The sequence below is a fragment of the Schistocerca serialis genome, chromosome 3 (assembly GCF_023864345.2).
Source record: "Schistocerca serialis cubense isolate TAMUIC-IGC-003099 chromosome 3, iqSchSeri2.2, whole genome shotgun sequence".
NCBI classification, from domain to species: Eukaryota; Metazoa; Arthropoda; class Insecta; order Orthoptera; family Acrididae; genus Schistocerca; species Schistocerca serialis.
In genome coordinates this window covers 1,096,672,369-1,096,689,449 of record NC_064640.1, presented here as the reverse complement: position 1 = coordinate 1,096,689,449, position 17,081 = coordinate 1,096,672,369, and positions in this window count along the sequence as shown.

Below are 17,081 nucleotides of genomic sequence, written 5' to 3'. Positions count from 1 at the left end.
GGTTCAAAACATAGTCAGTGAGAAGAGTCGGTCTTCTTGTACTTAAGTCGGCATTGTGCCTTTTCTATTTAATTCCGATGCAATTTCTGAGTCTCATCGTCAATAAGAAGTACCAAGGGATACAGTGAACCTGGAGTGAAGCATTGGGATCTATAACTAGTGTCACAGGAATGGTTCAAAACTTAGACAGTAAGAAGAGTCAGTCTTCTTGTACTTAAGTCGGCATTGTGCCTTTTGTATTTAATTCCAATACAATTTCTGTGCTTCATCGTCACTAAGAGGGTCAGAGGGATACAGTAAACCTGAAGTGAAGCATCGGAATCTATAACTAGTGTCACAGGAATGGTTCAAACCATAGACAGTAAGAAGAGTCAGTCTTCTTCTACTTAAGTCGGCATTGTGCCTTTTGTATTTAATTCCGATGCAATTTTTGTGTTTCATCGTCAATAAGAAGGTCCAAGGGATTCAGTAAACCTGAAGTGAAGCATCGGAATCCATAACTAGTGTCACAGGAATGGTTCAAAACATACACAGTAGGAAGAGGCAGTCTTCTTGTACATAAGTCGGCATTGTGCCTTTTCTATTTAATTCCGATGCAATTTCTGTGTTTTGTCATCAATAAGAAGGTCCAAGGGATACAGTAAACCTGAAGTGAAGCATCGGAATCTATAAATAGCGTCACAGGAATGGTTCAAACATAGACAGTAAGAAGATTCAGTCTTCTTGTACTTAAGTCGGCATTGTGACTTTTGTATTTAATTCCGATGCAATTTCTGTGTTTCATCGTCAATAAGAAGATCCAAGGGATACAGTAAACCTGAAGTGAAGCATCGAAATCGATAACTAGTGTCACAGGAAAGGCTCAAGATATAGTCAGTATGAAGAGTCAGTCTTCTTGTACTTTAGTCGGCATTGCGCCTTTTGTATCCAATTCCGATGCAATTTCTGTGTTTCATTGTCAATAAGAAGGTCCAAGGGATACAGTAAACCTGAAGTGAAGCATCGGAATCCATAACTAGTGTCACAGGAATGGTTCAAAACATAGACAGTAAGAAGAGTCAGTGTTCTTGTACTTAAGTCGGCATTTTGCCTTTTGTATTTAATTCCGATGCAATTTATGTGTTTCACCGTAAATAAGAACGTCCAAGGGATACAGTAAACCTGAAGTGAAGCATCGGAATCTATAACTAGTGTCACAGGAATGGTTCAAAACATAGTCAGTAAGAAGAGTCAGTTTTCTTTACTTAAGGCAGCATTGTGCCTTTTGTATATAATTCCAATGCTATTTCTGTGTTTCATATTTAATAAGAAGGTCAGAGGGATACAGTAAACCTGAAGTGAAGCATTGGAATCTATGACTAGTGTCACAGGAATGGTTCAAAACATAGTCAGCAAGGAGAGTCAGTCTTCATGTACTTAAGTCGGCATTGTGCCTTTAGTATTTAATTCCGATGCAATTTCGGTGTTTCATCGTCAATAAGAAGGTCCAAGCGATACAGTAAACCTGGAGTGAAGCATCGGAATCTATAACTAGTGTCACAGGAATGGTTCAAAGCGTAGACAGTAAGAAGAGTCAGTCTTCTTCTACTTAAGTCGGCATTGTGCCTTTTGTATTTAATTCCGATGCAATTTTTGTGTTTCATCGTCTTTAAGAAGGTCGAAGCGATACAGTAAACCTGGAGTGAAGCATCGGAATCTATAACTAGTGTCACAGGAATGGTTCAAAGCATAGACAGTAAGAAGAGTCTGTCTTCTTGTACTAAAGTCGGCATTGTGCCTTTTCTAATTAATTCCGATCCAATTTCTGTGTTTCATCGTCAGTAAGAAGGTGAGAGGGATACAATAAACCTGAGGTGCAGCGTCGGAATCTATAACTAGAATCACAGGAATGGTTCATAACATAGTCAGTAAGGACAATCAGTCTTATAGTACTTAAGTCGGCATTGTGCATTTTCTATTTAATTGCGATGCAATTTCTGTGTTTCATCGTCAATAAGAAGGTCAAAGGGATACAGATAACCGGAGGTGAAGCATCGGAATCTATAACCAGTGTCTCAGGAATGGTTCAAAACATAGACAGTTGCAAGAGTCGGTCTTCTTGTACTTAAGTCGGCATTGTGCCTTCTCTATTTAATTCCGATGCAATATCGGTGTTTCATCGTTAATAAGAAGGTCAGAGGGATACAGTAAACCCGAAGTGAAGCATCGGAATCTACAACTAGTATCACTGGAATGGTTCAAATCATAGTCAGTAAGAAGAGTCAGTCTTCTTGTACTTAAGTCGGCATTTAATTCCGATGCAATTTCTGTGTTTCATCGTCAATAAGAAGATCCAAGGGATACAGTAAACCTGAAGTGAAGCATCGGAATCTATAACTAGTGTCACAGGAATGGATCAAGATATAGTCAGTATGAAGAGTCAGTCTTCTTGTACTTAAGTCGGCATTGTGCCTTTTGTATCCAATTCCGATGCAATTTCTGTGTTTCATTGTCAATAAGAAGGTCCAAGGGATACAGTAAACCTGAAGTGAAGCATCGGAATCCATAACTAGTGTCACAGGAATGGTTCAAAACATAGACAGTAGGAAGAGGCAGTCTTCTTGTACATAAGTCGGCATTGTGCCTTTTCTATTAAATTCCGATGCAATTTCTGTGTTTCGTCATCAATCAGAAGGTCCAAGGGATACAGTAAACCTGAAGTGAAGCATCGGAATCTATAACTAGTGACACAGGAATGGTTCCAAACATAGTCAGTTAGAAGAGTCAGTCTTCTTGTACTTGATTCGGCATTGTGCCTTTTCTCTTTAATTCCGATAAAATTTCTGTGTTTCATCGTCAATAAGAAGGCCTAAGGGATACAGTAAACCTGAAGTGAAGCATCGGAATCTGTAACTAATGTCACAGGAATGGTTCAAAACATAGACAGTAGGAATAGTCAGTCTTCTTGTACTGAAGTCTACATTGTGCCTTTTGTATTTAATTCCGATGCAATATCTGTGTTTCATCGTCAATAAGAACGTCCAAGGGATACAGCAAACCTGAGGTGAAGCATCGGAATCTATACTTAGTGTCACGGGGATGGTTCAAAACATAGTCAGTAGAAAGAGCCAGTCTTTTTGTACTTAAGTCGGCATTGTGCTTTTTGTATTATTTCCGATGCAATTTCTGTGTTTCATCATCAATAAGAAGATCCAAGGGATACAGTAAACCTGAAGTGAAGCATCGGAATCAATAACTAGTGTCACAGGTATGGTTCAAAATATAATCAGTAAGAAGAGTCAGTCTTCTTGTACTTGAGTCGGCATTATGCTTTTTGTATTTAATTCCGATGCAATTTCTGTGTTTCATCGTCAATAAGAAGGTCCAACGGATACAGTAAACCTGAAGTGAAGCATCGGAATCCATAACTAGTGTCACAGGAATGGTTCAAAACATAGACAGTAAGAAGAGTCAGTGTTCTTGTACCTAAGTCGGCATTTTGCCTCTTGTATTTAATTCCGATGCAATTTATGTGTTTCATCGTCAATAAGAACGTCCAAGGGATACAGTAAACCTGAAGTGAAGCATCGGAATCTATAACTAGTGTCACAGGAATGGTTCAAAACATAGTCAGTAAGAAGAGTCAGTTTTCTTGTACTTAAGGCAGCATTGTGCCTTTTGTATAAAATTCCGATGCTATTTCTGTGTTTCATCTTTAATAAGAAGGTCAGAGGGACACAGTAGAGCTGAAGTGAAGCATCGGAATCTATAACTACTGTCACAGGAATGGTTCCAAACATAGTCAGTTAGAAGAGCAGGCTTCTTGTACTTGATTCGGCATTGTGCCTTTTCTCTTTAAGTCCGATGCAATTTCTGTGTTTCATCGTCAATAAGAAGGCCTAAGGGATACTGTAAACCTGAAGTGAAGCATCGGAATCTATAACTAGTGTCACAGGAATGGTTCAAACATAGTCAGTAAGATGAGTCAGTCTTCTTGTACTTAAGTCGGCATTGTGACTTTTCTATTTAATTCCGATGCAATTTCTGTGTTTCATCGTCAGTAAGAAGGTGAGAGGGATACAGTAAACCTGAGGTGAAGCGTCGGAATCTATAACTAGAATTACAGGAATGGTTCATAACATAGTCAGTAAGGACAATCAGTCTTCTTGTACTTAAGTCGGCATTGTGCTTTTTCTATTTAATTGCGATGCATTTTCTGTGTTTCATCGCCAATAAGAAGGTCCAAGGGATACAGTAAACCTGGAGTGAAGCATCGGAATCTATAACTAGTGTCACAGGAATGGTTAAAACTATAATCAGTAAGAAGAGTCAGTCTTCTTGTACTTAAGTCGGCATTATGCCTTTTGTATTTAATTCCGATGCAATTTATGTGTTTCATCGTCAATAAGAACGTCCAAGGGATACAGTAAACCTGAAGTGAAGCATCGGAATCTATAACTAGTGTCACAGGAATGGTTCAAAACATAGTCAGTAAGAAGAGTCAGTTTTCTTGTACTTAAGGCAGCATTGTGCCTTTTGTATATAATTCCGATGCTATTTCTGTGTTTCATCTTTAATAAGAAGGTCAGAGGGACACAGTAGAGCTGAAGTGAAGCATCGGAATCTATAACTAGTGTCACAGGAATGGTTCCAAACATAGTCAGTTAGAAGAGCAGGCTTCTTGTACTTGATTCGGCATTGTGCCTTTTCTCTTTAAGTCCGATGCAATTTCTGTGTTTCATCGTCAATAAGAAGGCCTAAGGGATACAGTAAACCTGAAGTGAAGCATCGGAATCTATAACTAGTGTCACAGGAATGGTTCAAACATAGTCAGTAAGATGAGTCAGTCTTCTTGTACTTAAGTCGGAATTGTGACTTTTCTATTTAATTCCGATGCAATTTCTGTGTTTCATCGTCAGTAAGAAGGAGAGAGGGATACAGTAAACCTGAGGTGAAGCGTCTGAATCTATAACTAGAATTACAGGAATGGTTCATAACATAGTCAGTAAGGACAATCAGTCTTCTTGTACTTAAGTCGGCATTGTGCTTTTTCTATTTAATTGCGATGCAATTTCTGTGTTTCATCGCCAATAAGAAGGTCCAAGGGATACAGTAAACCTGGAGTGAAGCATCGGAATCTATAACTAGTGTCACAGGAATGGTTAAAAATATAATCAGTAAGAAGAGTCAGTCTTCTTGTACTTAAGTCGGCATTATGCCTTTTGTATTTAATTCCGATGCAATTTCTGTGTTTCATCGTCAATAAGAAGGTCCAACGGATTCAGTAAACCTGAAGTGAAGCATCGGAATCTATAACTAGTGTCACAGTAATGGTTCAAAACATAGTCAGCAAGGAGAGTCAGTCTTCATGTACTTAAGTCGGCATTGTGCCTTTTGTATTTAATTCCGATGCAATTTCGGTGTTTCATCGTCAATAAGAAGGTCCAAGCGATACAATAAATCTGGAGTGAAGCATCGGAATCTATAACTAGTGTCACAGGAATGGTTCAAATCATAGACAGTAAGAAGAGTCAGTCTTCTTCTACTTAAGTCGGCATTGTGCTTTTTGTATTTAATTCCGATGCAATTTTTTGGTTCATCGTCAATACGAAGGTCCAAGGGATTCAGTAAACCTGAAGTGAAGCATCGGAATCTAAAACTAGTGTCACAGGAATTGTTCCAAACATAGACAGTAGGAAGAGTCAGTCTTCTTGTACTTAAGTCGGCATTGTGCCTTTTATATTTAATTCCGATGCAATTTATGTGTATCATCGTTAATAAGAAGGTCCAAGGGATACAGTAAATTTGAAGTGAAGCGTCGGAATCTATAACTAGTGTCACAGGAATGGTACAGAACATAGACAGTAGGAAGAGATAGTCTTCTTGTACTTAAGTCGGTATTGTGCATCTTCTATTTAATTCCGACGCTATTTCTGTGTTTCGTCGTCAATAAGAAGGTCCAAGTTATACAATAAACCTCAAGTCAAGCATCGGAATCTACAACTAGCGTCACTGGAATGGTTCATAACATAAACAGTAAGAAGAGTCAGTCTTCTTGTACTTAATTCGGCATTGTGCCTTTTGTATTTAATTCTGATGCAATTTCTGTGTTTCATCGTCAATAAGAATATCCAAGGGATTCAGCAAACCTGAAGTGAAGCATCGGAATCTATAACTAGTGTCACAGGAAAAGTTCAAAACATAGACAGTAAGGAGAGTCAGTCTTCTTGTACTTAAGTCGGCATTGTGCCTTTTGTATTTAATTCCAATACAATTTCTGTGTTTCATCATCACTAAGAAGGTCAGAGGGATACAGTAAACCTGAAGTGAAGCATTGGAATCTATAACTAGTGTCACAGGAATGGTTCAAAACATAGTCAGCAAGGAGAGTCAGTCTTCATGTACTTAAGTCGGCATTGTGCCTTTAGTATTTAATTCCGATGCAATTTCGGTGTTTCATCGTCAATAAGAAGGTCCAAGCGATACAGTAAACCTGGAGTGAAGCATCGGAATCTATAACTAGTGTCACAGGAATGGTTCAAAGCGTAGACAGTAAGAAGAGTCAGTCTTCTACTTAAGTCGGCATTGTGCCTTTTGTATTTAATTCCGATGCAATTTTTGGGTTTCATCGTCTTTAAGAAGGTCGAAGCCATACAGTAAACCTGGAGTGAAGCATCGGAATCTATAACTAGTGTCACAGGAATGGTTCAAAACATAGTCAGCAAGGAGAGTCAGTCTTCATGTACTTAAGTCGGCATTGTGCCTTTTGTATTTAATTCCGATGCAATTTCGGTGTTTCATCGACAATAAGAAGGTCCAAGCGATACAGTAAACCTGGAGTGAAGCATCGGAATCTATAAATAGTGTCACAGGAATGGTTCAAAGCATAGACAGTAAGAAGAGTCAGTCTTCTTCTACTTAAGTCGGCATTGTGCCTTTTGTATTTAATTCCGATGCAATTTTAGTGTTTCATCGTCAATAAGAAGGGCCAAGGGATTCAGTAAACCTGAAGTGAAGCATCGGAATCTAAAACTAGTGCCACAGGAATGGTTCCAAACATAGACAGTAGGAAGAGTCAGTCTTCTTGTACTTAAGTCGTCATTTTGCCTTTTGTATTTAATTCCGATGCAATTTATGTGTATCATCGTTAATAAGAAGGTCCAAGGGATACAGTAAGCCTGAAGTAAAGCGTCGGAATCTGTAACTAGTGTCACAGGAATGGTACAAAACATAGACAGTAGGAAGAGATTGTCTTCTTGTACTTAAGTCGGTATTGTGCCTCTTCTATTTAATTCCGACGCTATTTCTGTGTTTCGTCGTCAATAAGAAGGTGCAAGTTATACAATAAACCTGAAGTGAAGCATCGGAATCTACAACTAGCGTCACTGGAATGGTTCATAACATAGACAGTAGGAGGAGTCAGTCATCTTGTACTTAAGTCGGCATTGTACCTTTTGTATTTAATTCCGATGCAATTTATGTGTTTCATCGTCTATAAGAAGGTCCAAGGGATACAGTTAACCTGAAGTGAAGCATCGGAATCTATAACAAGTGTCACAGGAATGGTTCAAAGCGTAGACAGTAAGAAGAGTCAGTCTTCTTCTACTTAGGTCGGCATTGTGCCTTTTGTATTTAATTCCGATGCAATTTTTGTGTTTCATCGTCTTTAAGAAGGTCCAAGCGACACAGTAAACCTGGAGTGAAGCATCGGAATCTATAACTAGTGTCTCAGGAATGGTTCAAAACATAGACAGTAGGAAGAGTCAGGTTTCTTGTACTTAAGTCGGCATTGTGCCTTTTGTATTTAATTCCGATGCAATTTTTGTGTTTCATCGTCAATAAGAATGTCCAAGGGATTCAGTAAACCTGAAGTGAAGCATCGGAATCCATAACTAGTGTCACAGGAATGGTTCAAAACATAGACAGTAGGAAGAGGCAGTCTTCTTGTACATAAGTCGGCATTGTGCCTTTTCTATTTAATTCCGATGCAATTTCTGTGCTTCGTCATCAATAAGAAGGTCCAAGGGATACAGTAAACCTGAAGTGAAGCATCGGAATCTATAAATAGCGTCACAGGAATGGTTCAAACATAGACAGTAAGAAGAGTCAGTCTTCTTGTACTTAAGTCGGCATTGTGACTTTTGTATTTAATTCCGATGCAATTTCTGTGTTTCATCGTCAATAAGAAGATCCAAGGGATACAGTAAACCTGAAGTGAAGCATCGAAATCTATAACTAGTGTCACAGGAAAGGCTCAAGATATAGTCAGTATGAAGAGTCAGTCTTCTTGTACTTAAGTCGGCATTGTGCCTTTTGTATCCAATTCCGATGCAATATCTGTGTTTCATTGTCAATAAGAAGGTCCAAGGGATACAGTAAACCTGAAGAGAAGCATCGGAATCCATAACTAGTGTCACAGGAATGGTTCAAAACATAGACAGTAAGAAGAGTCAGTCTTCTTGTACTTAAGTCGGCATTTTGCCTTTTGTATATAATTCCGATGCTATTTCTGTGTTTCATCTTTAATAAGAAGGTCAGAGGGACACAGTAGAGCTGAAGTGAAGCATCGGAATCTATGACTAGTGTCACAGTAATGGTTCCAAACATAGCCAGTTAGAAGAGCAGGCTTCTTGAACTTGATTCGGCATTGTGCCTTTTCTCTTTAAGTCCGATGCAATTACTGTGTTTCATCGTCAATAATAAGGCCTAAGGGATACAGTAAACCTGAAGTGAAGCATCGGAATCTATAACTAGTGTCACAGGAATGGTTCAAACATAGTCAGTAGGATGAGTCAGTCTTCTTGTACTTAAGTCGGCATTGTGACTTTTCTATTTAATTCCGATGCAATTTCTGTGTTTCATCGTCAGTAAGAAGGTGAGAGGGATACAGTAAACCTGAGGTGAAGCGTCGGAATCTATAACTAGAATTACAGGAATGGTTCATAACATAGTCAGTAAGGACAATCAGTCTTCTTGTACTTAAGTCGGCATTGCGCTTTTTCTATTTAATTGCGATGCAATTTCTGTGTTTCATCGCCAATAAGAAGGTCCAAGGGATACAGTAAACCTGAAGTGAAGCATCGGAATCTGTAACTAGCGTCACAGGAATGGTTCAAAACATAGACAGTAACAAGAGTCAGTCTTCTTGTACTTAAGTCGGCATTGTGCCTTTTCTATTTAATTCCGATGCAATTTCTGTGTTTCATCGTCAATAAGAAGGTCAGAGGGATACAGATAACCGGAGGTGAAGCAACGGAATCTATAACTAGTGTCACAGGAATGGTTCAAAACATAGACAGTAGGAAGAGTCAGTCTTCTTGTACTTAAGTCGGCATTGTGCCATTTCTATTTCATTTCGATGCAATTTCTGTGTCTCGTCGCCAATAAGAAGGTGCAAAGTATACAGTAAACCTGAAGTGAAGCATCGGAATCTGTAACTAATGTCACAGGAATGGTTCAAAGCATAGACAGTAGGAATAGTCTGTCTTCTTGAACTGAAGTCAGCATTGTGCCTTTTGTATTTAATTCCGATGCAATTTCTGTGTTTCATCGTCAATAAGAACGTCCAAGGGATACAGTATACCTGAAGTGAAGCATTGGAATCTATACTTAGTGTCACGGGAATGGTTCAAAACATAGTCAGTAGAAAGAGCCAGTCTTTTTGTACTTAAGTCGGCATTGTGCTTTTTCTATTATTTCCGATGCAATTTCTGTGTTTCATCATCAATAAGAAGATCCAAGGGATACAGTAAACCTGAAGTGAAGCATCGGAATCAATAACTAGTGTCACAGGAATGGTTCAAAATATAGTCAGTATGAAGAGTCAGTCTTCTTGTACTTAAGTCGGCATTGTGCCTTTTGTATCCAATTCCGATGCATTTTCTGTGTTTCATTGTCAATAAAAAGGTCCAAGGGATACAGTAAACCTGAAGTGAAGCATCGGAATCCATAACTAGTGTCACAGGAATGGTTCAAAACATAGACAGTAAGAAGAGTCAGTCTTCTTGTACTTAAGTCGGCATTTTGCCTTTTGTATTTAATTCCGATGCAATTTATTTGTTTCATCGTCAATAAGAACGTCCAAGGGATACAGTAAACCTGAAGTGAGGCATCGGAATCTATAACTAGTGTCACAGGAATGGTTCAAAACATAGTCAGTAAGAAGAGTCAGTTTTCTTGTACTTAAGTCAGCATTGTGCTTTTTGTATATAATTCCGATGCTATTTCTGTGTTTCATCTTTAATAAGAAGGTCAGAGGGACACAGTAGAGCTGAAGTGAAGCATCGGAATCTATGACTAGTGTCACAGTAATGGTTCCAAACATAGCCAGTTAGAAGAGCAGGCTTCTTGAACTTGATTCGGCATTGTGCCTTTTCTCTTTAAGTCCGATGCAATTTCTGTGTTTCATAGTCAATAATAAGGCCTAAGGGATACAGTAAACCTGAAGTGAAGCATCGGAATCTATAACTAGTGTCACACGAATGGTTCAAACATAGTCAGTAAGATGAGTCAGTCTTCTTGTACTTAAGTCGGCATTGTGACTTTTCTATTTAATTCCGATGCAATTTCTGTGTTCCATCGTCAGTAAGACGGTGAGAGGGATACAGTAAACCTGAGGTGAAGCGTCGGAATCTATAACTAGAATTACAGGAATGGTTCATAACATAGTCAGTAAGAACAATCAGTCTTCTTGTACTTAAGTCGGCATTGTGCTTTTTCTATTTAATTGCGATGCAATTTCTGTGTTTCATCGCCAATATGAAGGTCCAAGGGATACAGTAAACCTGAAGTGAAGCATCGGAATCTGTAACTAGCGTCACAGGAATGGTTCAAAACATAGACAGTAAGAAGAGTCAGTCTTCTTGTACTTAAGTCGGCATTGTGCCTTTTCTATTTAATTCCGATGCAATTTCTGTGTTTCATCGTCAATACGAAGGTCAGAGGGATACAGATAACCGGAGGTGAAGCAACGGAATCTATAACTAGTGTCACAGGAATGGTTCAAAACATAGACAGTAGGAAGAGTCAGTCTTCTTGTACATAAGTCGGCATTGTGCCATTTCTATTTCATTTCGATGCAATTTCTGTGTCTCGTCGCCAATAAGAAGGTGCAAAAGATACAGTAAACCTTAAGTGAAGCATCGGAATCTGTAACTAATGTCACAGGAATGGTTCAAAGCATAGACAGTAGGAATAGTCAGTCTTCTTGAACTGAAGTCAGCATTGTGCCTTTTGTATTTAATTCCGATGCAATTTCTGTGTGTCATCGTCAATTTATAACGTCCAAGGGATACAATATACCTGAAGTGAAGCATCGGAATCTATACTTAGTGTCACGGGAATGGTTCAAAACATAGTCAGTAGAAAGAGCCAGTCTTTTTGTACTTAAGTCGGCATTGTGCTTTTTCTATTATTTCCGATGCAATTTCTGTGTTTCATCATCAATAAGAAGATCCAAGGGATACAGTAAACCTGAAGTGAAGCATCGGAATCAATAACTAGTGTCACAGGAATGGTTCAAAATATAGTCAGTATGAAGAGTCAGTCTTCTTGTACTTAAGTCGGCATTGTGCCTTTTGTATCCAATTCCGATGCAATTTCTGTGTTTCATTGTCAATAAGAAGGTCCAAGGGATACAGTAAACCTGAAGTGAAGCATCGGAATCCATAACTAGTGTCACAGGAATGGTTCAAAACATAGACAGTAAGAAGAGTCAGTCTTCTTGTACTTAAGTCGGCATTTTGCCTTTTGTATTTAATTCCGATGCAATTTATGTGTTTCATCGTCAATAAGAACGTCCAAGGGATACAGTAAACCTGAAGTGAAGCATCGGAATCTATAACTAGTGTCACAGGAATGGTTCAAACATAGTCAGTAAGAAGAGTCAGTTTTCTTGTACTTAAGTCAGCATTGTGCTTTTTGTATATAATTCCGATGCTATTTCTGTGTTTCATCTTTAATAAGAAGGTCAGAGGGACACAGTAGAGCTGAAGTGAAGCATCGGAATCTATGACTAGTGTCACAGTAATGGTTCCAAACATAGTCAGTTAGAAGAGCAGGCTTCTTGAACTTGATTCGGCATTGTGCCTTTTCTCTTTAAGTCCGATGCAATTTCTGTGTTTCATCGTCAATAATAAGGCCTAAGGGATACAGTAAACCTGAAGTGAAGCATCGGAATCTATAACTAGTGTCACAGGAATGGTTCAAACATAGTCAGTAAGATGAGTCAGTCTTCTTGTACTTAAGTCGGCATTGTGACTTTTCTATTTAATTCCGATGCAATTTCTGTGTTTCATCGTCAGTAAGAAGGTGAGAGGGATACAGTAAACCTGAGGTGAAGCGTCGGAATCTATAACTAGAAATACAGGAATGGTTCATAACATAGTCAGTAAGGACAATCAGTCTTCTTGTACTTATGTCGGCATTGTGCTTTTTCTATTTAATTGCGATGCAATTTCTGTGTTTCATCGCCAATAAGAAGGTCCAAGGGATACAGTAAACCTGAAGTGAAGCATCGGAATCTGTAACTAGCGTCACAGGAATGGTTCAAAACATAGACAGTAAGAAGAGTCAGTCTTCTTGTACTTAAGTCGGCATTGTGCCTTTTCTATTTAATTCCGATGCAATTTCTGTGTTTCATCGTCAATAAGAAGGTCAGAGGGATACAGATAACCGGAGGTGAAGCAACGGAATCTATAACTAGTGTCACAGGAATGGTTCAAAACATAGACTGTAGGAAGAGTCAGTCTTCTTGTACTTAAGTCGGCATTGTGCCATTTCTATTTCATTTCGATGCAATTTCTGTGTCTCGTCGCCAATAAGAAGGTGCAAAGGATACAGTAAACCTGAAGTGAAGCATCGGAATCTGTAACTAATGTCACAGGAATGGTTCAAAGCATAGACAGTAGGAATAGTCTGTCTTCTTGAACTGAAGTCAGCATTGTGCCTTTTGTATTTAATTCCGATGCAATTTCTGTGTTTCATCGTCAATAAGAACGTCCAAGGGATACAGTAAACCTGAAGTGAAGCATCGGAATCGATAACTAGTGTCACAGGAATGGTTCAAAACATAGTCAGGAAGGAGAGTCAGTCTTCATGTACTTAAGTCGGCATTGTGCCTTTTGTATTTAATTCCGATGCACTTTTCGGTGTTTCATTGTCAATAAGAAGGTCCAAGCGATACAGTAAACTTGGAGTGAAGCATCGGAATCTATAACTAGTGTCACAGGAATGGTTCAAATCATAGACAGTAAGAAGAGTCAGTCTTCATCTACTTAAGTCGACATTGTGCTTTTTGTATTTAATTCCGATGCAATTTTTGTGTTTCATCGTCAATAAGAAGGTCCAAGGGATTCAGTAAACCTGAAGTGAAGCATCGGAATCTAAAACTAGTGTCACAGGAATTGTGCCAAACATAGACAGTAGGAAGAGTCAGTCTTCTTGTACTTAAGTCGGCATTGTGCCTTTTGTATTTAATTCCGATGCAATTTATGTGTATCATCGTTAATAAGAAGGTCCAAGGGATACAGTAAATCTGAAGTGAAGCGTCGGAATCTATAACTAGTGTCACAGGAATGGTACAAAGCATTGACAGTAGGAAGAGATAGTCTTCTTGTACTTAAGTCGGTATTGTGCCTCTTCTATTTAATTCCGACGCTATTTCTGTGTTTCGTCGTCAATAAGAAGGTCCAAGTAATACAATAAACCTGAAGTGAAGCATCGGAATCTACAACTAGCGTCACTGGAATGGTTCATAACATAAACAGTAAGAAGAGTCAGTCTTCTTGTACTTAATTCGGCATTGTGCCTTTTGTATTTAATTCTGATGCAATTTCTGTGTTTCATCGTCAATAAGAATATCTAAGGGATTCAGCAAACCTGAAGTGAAGCATCGGAATCTATAACTAGTGTCACAGGAATGGTTCAAAACATAGTCAGTGAGAAGAGTCGGTCTTCTTGTACTTAAGTCGGCATTGTGCCTTTTCTATTTAATTCCGATGCAATTTCTGAGTTTCATCGTCAATAAGAAGTACCAAGGGATACAGTAAACCTGGAGTGAAGCATCGGAATCTATAACTAGTGTCACAGGAATAGTTCAAAACATAGACAGTAAGAAGAGTCAGTCTTCTTGTACTTAAGTCGGCATTGTGCCTTTTGTATTTAATTCGAATACAATTTCTGTGTTTCATCATCACTAAGAAGGTCAGAGGGATACAGTAAACCTGAAGTGAAGCATCGGAATCTATAACTAGTGTCACAGGAATGGTTCAAAACATAGTCAGCAAGGAGAGTCAGTCTTCATGTACTTAAGTCGGCATTGTGCCTTTAGTATTTAATTCCGATGCAATTTCGGTGTTTCATCGTCAATAAGAAGGTCCAAGCGATACAGTAAACCTGGAGTGAAGCATCGGAATCTATAACTAGTGTCACAGGAATGGTTCAAAGCGTAGACAGTAAGAAGAGTCAGTCTTCTTCTACTTAAGTCGGTATTGTGCCATTTGTATTTAATTCCGATGCAATTTTTGTGTTTCATCGTCTTTAAGAAGGTCCAAGCGATACAGTAAACCTGGAGTGAAGCATCGGAATCTATAACTAGTGTCACAGGAATGGTTCAAAGCATAGACAGTATGAATAGTCTGTCTTCTTTTCTTAAGTCGGCATTGTGCCTTTTCTATTTAATTCCGTTCCAATTTCTGTGTTTCATCGTCAGTAAGAAGGTGAGAGGGATACAGTAAACCTGAGGTGAAGCGTCGGAATGTATAACTAGAATCACAGGAATGGTTCATAACATAGTGAGTAAGGACAATCAGTCTTCTTGTACTTAAGTCGGCATTGTGCATTTTCTATTTAATTGCGATGCAATTTCTGTGTTTCATCGCCAATAAGAAGGTCCAAGGGATACAGTAAACCTGAAGTGAAGCATCGGAATCTGTAACTAGCGTCATAGGAATGGTTCAAAGCATAGACAGTAAGAAGAGTCAGTCTTCATGTACTTAAGTCGGCATTGTGCTTTTTGTATTATTTCCGATGCAATTTCGGTGTTTCATCGTCAATAAGAAGGTCCAAGCGATACAGTAAACCTGGAGTGAAGCATCGGAATCTATAACTAGTGTCACAGGAATGGTTCAAAGCATAGACAGTAAGAAGAGTCAGTCTTCTTCTACTTAAGTCGGCATTGTGCCTTTTGTATTTAATTCCGATGCGATTTTTGTGTTTCATCGTCAATAAGACGGTCCAAGGGATTCAGCAAACCTGAAGTGAAGCATCGGAATCTAAAACTAGTGTCACAGGAATGGTTCCAAACATAGACAGTAAGAAGAGTCAGTCTTCTTGTACTTAAGTCGGCATTGTGCCTTTTGTATTTAATTCCGATGCAATTTATGTGTATCATCGTTAATAAGAAAGTCCAAGGGATACAGTAAACCTGAAGTGAAGCGTCGGAATCTATAACTAGTGTCACAGGAATGGTACAAAACATAGACAGTAGGGAGAGATAGTCTTCTTGTACTTAAGTCGGCATTGTGCCTCTTCTATTTATTTCCGACGCTATTTCTGTGTTTCGTCGTCAATAAGAAGGTCCAAGTTATACAATAAACCTGAAGTGAAGCATAGGAATCTACAACTAGCGTCACTGGAATGGTTCATAACATAAACAGTAAGAAGAGTCAGTCTTCTTGTACTTAAGTCGGCATTGTGCCTTTTGTATTTAATTCCGATGCCATTTGTGTGTTTCATCGCCAATAAGAAGGTCCAAGGGATACGGTAAACCTGAAGTGAAGCATCGGAATCTATAACTAGTGTCACAGGAATGGTTCAAACATAGTCAGTAAGAAGAGTCAGTCTTCTTGTACTTAATTCGGCAATGTGCCTTTTGTAATTAATTCCGATGCCATTTCTGTGTTTCATCGCCAATAAGAAGGTCCAAGGGATACAGTAAACCTGAAGTGATGCATCGGAATCTATAACTAGTTTCACAGGAATGGTTCAAAACATAGACAGTAGGAGGAGTCAGTCATCTTGTACTTAAGTCGGCATTGTGCCTTTTGTATTTAATTCCGATGTAATTTATGTGTTTCATCGTCAATAACAAGGTCCAAGGGATACAGTAAATCTGAAGTGAAGCATCGGAATCTATAACTAGTGTCACAGGAATAATTCAAAACATAGTCAGTGAGAAGAGTCGGTCTTCTTGTACTTAAGTCGGCATTGTGCTTTTTCTATTTAATTCCGATGCAATTTCGGTGTTTCATCGTCAATAAGATGGTCCAAGCGATACAGTAAACCTGGTGTGAAGCATCGGAATCTATAACTAATGTCACAGGAATGGTTCAAAGCATAGACAGTAAGAAGAGTCAGTCTTCTTCTACTTAAGTGGGCATTTTGCCTTTTGTATTTAATTCCGATGCAATTTTTGTGTTTTATCGACAATAAGAAGGTCCAAGGGATTCAGTAAACCTGAAGTGAAGCATCGGAATCTAAAACTAGTGTCACAGGAATGGCTCCAAACATAGACAGTAGGAAGAGTCAGTCTTCTTGTATTTAAGTCGGCATTGTGCCTTTTCTATTTAATTCCGATGCAGCTTCTTTGTTTCATCGTTAATAAGAGGGTCAGAGGGATACAGTAAACCAGAAGTGAAGCATCGGAATCCATAACTAGTGTCACAGGAATGGTTCAAAACATAGACAGAAATAAGATTCAGTCTTCTAGTCCTTAAGTCGGCATTGTGCCTTTTGTATTTAGTTCCGAAGCAATTTCTGTGTTTCATCGTCAATAAGAAGGTCAGAGGGATACAGTAACCCTGAAGTGAAGCATCGGAATCTATAACTAGTGTCACAGGAACGGTTCAAAACATAGACAGTAAGAGGAGTCAGTCCTCTTTTACTTAAGTCGGCTTTGTGCCTTTTGTATTTAATTCCGATGCAGTTTCTTTGTTTCAACGTTAATAAGAGGGTCAGAGGGATACAGTAAACCTGAAGTGAAGCATAGGAAACCATAACTAGTGTCACAGGAATGGTTCAAAACATAGACAGAAATAAGAGTCAGTCTTCTAGTACTAATGTCGGCATTGTGCATTTTGAATTTAATTCCCATGCAATATCTG